Source organism: Pinus tabuliformis, chromosome 8, assembly GCF_031772625.1.
Source record: "Pinus tabuliformis cultivar Carrire ecotype Pingquan chromosome 8, CPIR1, whole genome shotgun sequence".
Lineage (NCBI taxonomy): Eukaryota > Viridiplantae > Streptophyta > Pinopsida > Pinales > Pinaceae > Pinus > Pinus tabuliformis.
Window position 1 is genome coordinate 228,919,624 of NC_142294.1, and position 8,118 is coordinate 228,927,741.

The 8,118-nt window shown below is 38.1% G+C and overlaps 1 pseudogene; it reads right to left on the reverse strand.

The window, feature by feature from the left end:
- Window positions 1-243: 243 nt before the first annotated feature.
- On the reverse strand, window positions 244-2,936 carry LOC149234968 (E3 ubiquitin-protein ligase WAV3-like; annotated as a pseudogene).
- Window positions 2,937-8,118: the final 5,182 nt, after the last annotated feature.

Below are 8,118 nucleotides of genomic sequence, written 5' to 3' on the forward strand. Positions count from 1 at the left end.
AAAATTTAAATAAAATAATATCCACTTGCCCCAATTGCAAGTTTAAATAAAATCATATCTGGTATCAGTTTCAAGTTTAAATCACTTAGATTCAGATCAGAACAAGAGACTCTCTCTACCATCTTATTATTGCTACAGCCTTAGTTTGAGACCTTAAAAAATTCAAATGATACTGTTAAAGAAACGTCATTACAAGATGACTTAAATTTTACAGGTCAAAATCCACAATTCAAATCGCGGACCCTAGCACATGATTTCGGCGAGATTCTGAGACGTTCACCGAGCACAGATCGAACTCGAACTGGAACTCGCGGTAGAATTAGAAACATGGACCGTTGATGCCGTTGACGAGAGGGTTTGGGAACGCAGAACCATGTTGGCCATGGATGGTGTCTGGTATTCCCTGCTGTAATTCTCAAAATTTTCGCCGCGTGTAGTGGCTCTTTGACGAAAATGAGAGCTCTGAGCAGAAAGCGCAAACGCCCGCCCGGACCGCTCGTAGGTTTCCTTGTTCGTCATTCTTGCTTGAATCTCTGTAATTTCCGCTTCCAGTGCAAGAGAAAGCGAGTGGTCACCAGTTCGAGTCAGTTGCAATTCTATTTTAGCATCCTCGAGAACCTCCTGTGCGTCTGACATTTCGCCGAGATCAGCAAGCGTTTTCGCCTCAGCTATGGCTTGAGCCGCTTTCAGACGGGTCCTTTGCTTCTCCACTTCCAAATTTGGAGCAACTGGATGCCCGTCCGTGTTCTCCGGACGTAAAATTGAAAGAGAATGTGCTCTTGATTTGAAATTTCGCTGGGAAACGGGATCTTTGTAAGAGCAATCGACGGAGATCAAATTCATAGGGATTGAAGCAGAACTCACGGCTGGCACCTTGAGTTCTACAAGTACATCTCTCTCTTCCTCGGCGTAGAGATCACCGAGATTTACCATCCCTAGGCTTCCGTCCTCAGCAACGCAGGTTTCGTAGCTTCCGGCATTGATGCTTTTCAGCTTCGTTCCTGCGCAAGCTCTAATCGTTACACTGATGTCCTGCACAACGACACTGAGCAGGCCGCCGATGCACTGAGCGAAGGAGTGTTGCACGAGGCCTTCGGTCTGAATGAACGAAAAGGTTCCCCCTGTGTCTTCAGAAATGCCGTGCATCGTGGTAGCATCATGGTCAACTCCGAAGCCGAAGGTATGGACGGGAATTCGAAGGTGGCCATGACGCGTGCTTTGTCTGGCCAACCTGCGAGAACTGTTATTGGAATTGGAAGTGTCCTGGCCATCGGAGAGCAACATGATACTCGCCACGGGGTTCCGTTGGCGACGCTCTTCGAGCACCTTCGCGCCTTTTCTCAAACCCTCGGCGATGTGCGTACCGCCCGAGCAGAGCAGCCGCTCGACGACGAGGTTCGCTTCAGCCTGGCCATCCGGAGACATTCGCTTCAAGGGAAAGACTCGCTTGGCCGTCGAAGAGAACACAACGACGGATAACCGGTCCGCTGGGCTCAGATTTGATATTACAAAAGCCATGGCCCGTTTCAAGAGCGACAGCTTCAATCCCGACATGCTTCTGCTAACGTCGAGAACCGTAACAAGATCTATCGGCACACGGCAGCCTGGATCTATAACCATATTTCTCTCACAGTTTTCTTGATTCTGTTTCTTGGAAGCTTCGCTGGCCGACGGAGCCTTCACATGCACCAGTACTGTAAAATTCTCGGAATCTTCAATGGCCGCAACGGCTTCAACCTCGGGAAGCAATGCTATTCTCATTTTCCGTACATTTCCAGAAGCTCCATCGCTTCTTTCTTCTGGATTGACGACGGAACCCTTGAATTCGAATTCTTGATCATCATCGGGTTGTGAGCTTGTTTGCCCTTCATTCTCTCCCGAGCTCAAAATCGAATCCAGAGGCTCGTCGTCGTCGTACACTGCCGGTTCTTGGGTAAGGCTTTGACGATAAAGTCTAAAGCTTGAGATCGAATTGGTCAGGGCACCGGGCGCCGGATTCAATCTTCTCAGATCTTCTGCCGCGGCTCTCAAAGCAGCCTCTTCGTCTATATCAATATTGTCCGTCCTTCGATTCCGTAGGTTTCTATTTACGGGAATCTCCCACGGCACCTCTTTCCATTTTGCTCGGCAAACCGGACAAATCAAGCTCCCGTGACGGACATTGGAGACAATGCACGGAAAATGAAAAGAATGAGAACATTCCGCTGTAAAGATCGCATGTCCATCGCCGGGCTTTATCGTATCCAAGCAGATTGAACAACAGCCCTAGAACATGAGAACATCGACAAAATAAATTATCATTCACGGCCACTCATTAATGCCACAGACAAAAGATCTGCTGCTAATCCACGCCACACAAATTTCACGCGATTTTCTGTTATTGCCACATTTAAGCATATTGCAAGACACAAGATCGAATCCAACAACTAGGAGGACATTCAAAAAAACTAAAGATAGCAATATTTTCACGATTTTCTATCATCGTTGAAAGTCTTTAACAGCATTCAGGTATCAAGATCGAATCTGATAACCGCGAGACTGAACTTTTCAAAAATTTATCTTAGGCCTCATTGTGGCACTGTGAGACAGAAGATCGACTACGATTCCTAATTTACAGAATAATTTATTTTCAAAAAACTTACCTTCGACGCCCGAATCCCGTCCCGAGACAAATTCAGTGGCAGCAACGAGGGTAGCAAGTTCTTCGACGCCGTTTCAGGCGACTCATCGGTTTCCCTATTTTGCAACCCCGGACTTTGGGTATCCGACCTCGGGCAATTGACACGCTGACTATTCGATCCGGCGCTTGAAACAGGCTGCCCGTGAGAGATTTCGATCCTTGGACCTCCCGAATCCAAATCATCGATTTCAGGAGGGAAAGATGCACAAACGCTAAGGCCGAATGCTTTTCGAGCCTTTCTCCATCCGGTACCCATTTCTGACTAAAATCTCTTTCCAAGTTTTGAACAATTCAAAAGGGCATCGGTGCCTGCTTCTCAATTCAGTGCAGAGATATTATATTTTAACAAAAATATGAAAAAAACCACTAAATTTCCTTACATCCCTTTCTTCCAGTCTCTATACTTCCTCGAATGCGAAGGACACGGGGTGCATATGAAGAAAAACCCCGAATTTCCTTAGATCCCTTTCTTGCAGTCTCTATGCATCCTCGAATGCGAAGGAGACGGAGTCCGGGAGGGGTGAGGAGCAGACTGCAAGAAGATAGGTGGGTGTGAGAAACCACAATCAGTCTTATGGAGGGTTATCATACCTAAATATGGGTAAAGTAACTAGTTAATTTAGTTTTACATCTATTAAATATTTAGATTCCGTTAAATATTTAGATTTTTAATTTAGATTCGGTTAAATATTTAGATTTTTAATTCATAAGTTAGATAGATCTATATCAAACTATTCCCAAAAAAAAGTATTTCAAATTAAATCGGGAAAAAATATCTTAAACTAATTGTTATTTGGATTATGACATAAAAATATTTTAAAAATAAATATAAAAATCTGATAAAAATAAATATTATAAATTATTTTGTTATTTATATATATCTATATATATATTTATTTATTTTTTGTTTGACCAAAATTATAATATTTTTAAATCATATTTATTAAATATTTGAAACAGGTTTTTACAAAATATTTCAAATTTAATCGGGAAAAAATATTTCAAATTAAATATTTATTTGGATTATGACCTAAAAGTATTTTTAAAATAAATATTATAAATTATTTTGTTATATATATATGGTTTGACCAATATTATAATAATATTTATTGAATATTTTTAAATTATATTTATTAAATATTTGAAACAGTTTTTTACTTAGCTTAAAAAATTAAGATTGTTTTTATAATTTTTAAATTGTTTTATTTCTGATTTTATTGTATATGATTTTTTAAATGTGTTTTCTCTATCTGGATTTTTTCTTTTCCTTTAACTTTTAAATTAAACTCTTAAATTAATTTTGTAATATATATAGTAAAATGGAAAAACACATATATATCAAAATTCTCTTTTTTTGGAATTAACTAAAATAATAAAATTTTGAGTTTAAAAATTTAATATCACTTATCAATAAGTATCTCATTATTTTAGATTTGACAAAAAAAAAAATATTTAGAAAATTAATTTCATTATTAAAAATGAGTTTGTAGCAAAGTTTCCAAAACAATGCTAAATACTAGAGAATGAGTTCTTAATCATCAATTTGGAATCTCTCAACAAAACTACTTGCAAAGGTAAATAGTCCTATCTCATTATCCTATATTTAACAAAAAAAATAAGTATTGAGAGAAGTAATTTCATTATCAAAAATGGGTTTATAGCAAAGTTTTCAAAACAATGCTAAATACTAGACAAGGAGTCCTTAATCATCAATTTGGAATTCCTTGACAAAACTACTTGCCAATGTAAATATCCATGGAGAATGTGAAACAAGTGAGGTTGAACCTAAGGCCAAGAAGATCTTGGAAAGAAACATTCCCAAAATATATGCTTCATTGTTTCTAATTCCAAGCAGAAATAACATTGTACATGAGTATCATTGTTTTTGACCAACGGAGTTTTGTACCGGAGTACTTGGTAAATCACTAACCAATCAAAGACCTAGATTTTGTAAGAGACTACTTTCTTCATATGCAGAAACTCATCTCACATTGAGAACTGATCCTAATCCATTATGTCAATGCAAAATAGAACAAAGCTTATGAGAATCATATTGAGTCATATGGCACCAACAACTCCACTTCCAATCTCTCCAAAAGAGATCAACCATATCAATATTCATCTTGATATGATCCGTGCGATCGAAGGCAAAGTGTGGGCAGATCGCATACAAAATTTTATGAATGACCAACTTTGTTAATTGATATTTCAAACTTTCTTACGTTGATCTGCGCATGCCCTATTTCAGTCTAAAAAAATGTTGACATATATATTTGTTGCAACTAGAGGTCAATGGAATGCTAGTATAGTAAAGAAAGTAAAGTGGCATTTACAGGAGGGAGAAGCTTTGAATGTTAGAGTTGCAACCATTTATTCATTTTGTCCTTCCTAATTAGATTTTGGCTGAAAATGTTGCTTTATATTTGGCCTTAATTAGACTTAAACTAAGGCACGCCAAATTTACAGTCACATGTACCGAAGCTTCTTTCTTAAACTCCAAGGAATGCTTGCCTATTTGTTGGATTTTAAGAATTTGTACAGAGAACTTTGTGGGAATTTTTCTGCTACAATTTTCTTTGACAAGTTTCTCTTGGAGCGACAATGAGTTCACGTTTGTTCAGTGCAGCTGTCCAAGGAGCAGTGTGAGTAGTGTGGTCAACAGTTAGAGCAGCGAGCAGTGAATAGTGAACAGTGTGAGAGTAGGGAGCTTTTATGCAACAAAAGTATCGAGCAGCGAGCAAGGAGCAACAAATGCATTCAAACATGACAAAGGAACAAGAAATTTCATAACATGTGGAGACAAATGATTTAGGACAAGTGAAAACTACCTCATCTGCCAAAGATGGGAAGTGGCTTTGGGTCAATGCCGAACAATATCGGGGCATTTTAAAATGAAGAATAGCCCATCTAAAATGGGAGCAAACAAGGAAAAAACAGTCTAAAAAGAAAAGTACTCGAGCCCTTCACAAAAAGCAGTCAAACAAGTCTCATTTATAAGCATGTGATAACAAGAAGCCCAGAGGAAAAGTCACTAATGATTGTTCCTGATATAGTCCCACATCCATACCTCTCACCTAGTCATTCAATCTTTATGTGAAAGAATTGTTAAATGCAAAACAAAGGTTGGAGGTTTTAGAAGCTAAAGGGTAGGAAAGAGATCATAAAATTCATATAATAACAACTGAGAACAAGGTTTTAGCAAAAAGCAATAAAGTTTTAAAAGAACAAGTGGAATTGCTATAGGAAGCTCTCCTGATAGGGAAGGCAGAATGGAAACGCATGAAGGTGGATGTGAAAAACATAAAGAAATATGTAGTGGAAATTACAAAGGTGGTGAATGTGAAATCATCCCAGGATAAAGGGAAAATGATTGCCCAAATAAACAACCATGAAAAGAATGCAAGAGAAAAAACTAAAGGAGATTCCACCAAAGTTTCAAAAACTTGGGCTCAAGTTATTATTAATTCTGCTAATAAGGAAGGAGAAACAAATATTCAGGTTGACAACATGCAAAATAGTGAAGGCAAGGAAAGACAAAATAGGGTAGCAAACATAATTATTAAAGGGGTGAAAGGCTATGGGAAAAATGAATGTACTCTTGACCTTGCAAGAGACTTCTTTAAAGACAAGTTGCTATGGCAAGGACAAATATGCCAAGCATGGAGGGTGGGAAAGTTTAACGGGGAGAGAGTCAAGCCTATAAAATTCATTATGCCTACCTTGCATGATAATTATATCATTCTAAGCAAGAAAAATCTCTTGAGGGGTTCTCATTTTTTTCCTAGAAGAAGATTTAACTGTAAAATAATCGGAGGAAAGAAGGGGGGAAATTTTAAAGGTTAGGGCAACAAGAGATGAAGGCAAGAGAGCATGGATTTATAAAGGCAAAGTTGTGATAGCTCGATTTGGACCTCCTTCCAAAACAGAGCATCAAGATGGTAATAAAGAAGAGGCAACAAACTCTTCAATAGGAAATCAGAAAGCAAGGTTAGTATAGGAAAGCAAGGACAAAGACTCAAATGAGAGTCTTGCATGTCAAAATAAATAGCAATCAATTCATACCCAAGTTTCCTTAAGATTAGTTTGTTGGAACTGCAGAGGTTACCCATGGAGACGAGGACCTGGGTTAGGACCTATTGCGGAAGATAGAGACATAATTTGCCTCATAGAAACACATGAGCATGAAGGGTGCAAAACACCTCTATTTGAAGGATACTAAAATATTGCAATGCGGAACAAGGCAACAGGGAATGGCAAAGGGCACGAGGTTATCATGGTTTTAGTAAGGGAGAAAGAAGGTTATCTCATTTAGTTAGAAAAAGAAGACTCAAACAAGCAATTCATTTGGTTTAAAAAATCATAATCAAAATTGCAGCATGCTATTTCATGTCGCAAGTTTCAAAAATCTACAAAGGCAGAGGGCTTGACCACAAAGATCCATTTGCAGCCTTAAAAGTGGATATTGCAACATATTCATAGCTAGGTGAAGTCCTTATAGTGGGTGATTTCAATGCTAGGACTGCAAGTGGGCAAGCTAGCATTCTTTGTTGTAAAGATGATTGTGACCCTATTTGGCTTACAGAAGAAAGTAATCATTAGTGGGAAAGAATTTTAGAGGACAAGGAATGCAATCTCTTTGGTGAACAATTGCTTACTCTATGTGGGGCCTTTGATTTAGTCATTTGTAATGGCTTGACTAGATAGGCAAAGTCCGATAATTTCACTTGCAATACTTACAATGGATCACGTGTGGTAGATTATGTAATTTGCTCACATGGTTTGTGTGAGAAAATGAAGTTTTGATTGGAGATCAGCTATGGGACTTGAAATCAGATCACAAGTCAATTTATCTATGATTCTCTTGGATTGGAAAGAAACAATTAGAGTCAAAAATTTAGCATGTCCAACAAAATCTCCCACGGGGCAGAATTCTTTTGACCTCAGAAAATTGTAATACCTTCAAAATGATGCTAGAGAGGCTCTTTGAGAAGGAGAAAATTACAATTCATAGCCTTCATAGTCATGAATTAACACATTTAATTCAATGTGCACTTGCAAAGTGAAAAAGAGCAAACATTAAGAACTCTGAAACAAATTGCTTTCTAATTAATGCTTGGTTTGACAAGGAATGCAAAAAGGCAAGGAGAATGTGGAAAGAGTCAAACAAGGATAACATAAAGCTCAAAACTTACGAGTATTTATTAAGAAAGAAAAAGGCTGATTTCATGGTTTCAAGGAGGGAAGAACTAATCTTCCTTGGGAAAAATAATCCCAAATTATTTTGGAAGGAGCTCCAAACGAAAAAGAAACAAATTGGAAATAATATTACAGCTTCTAAATGGTTTGACTATGCAAAACAACTCTATAAGTAGGTTCCCAAGGTTGACCCTCCCCCTTGGTCAACACTGATATTGAACTCTTCACAGTACAAGAGGTAG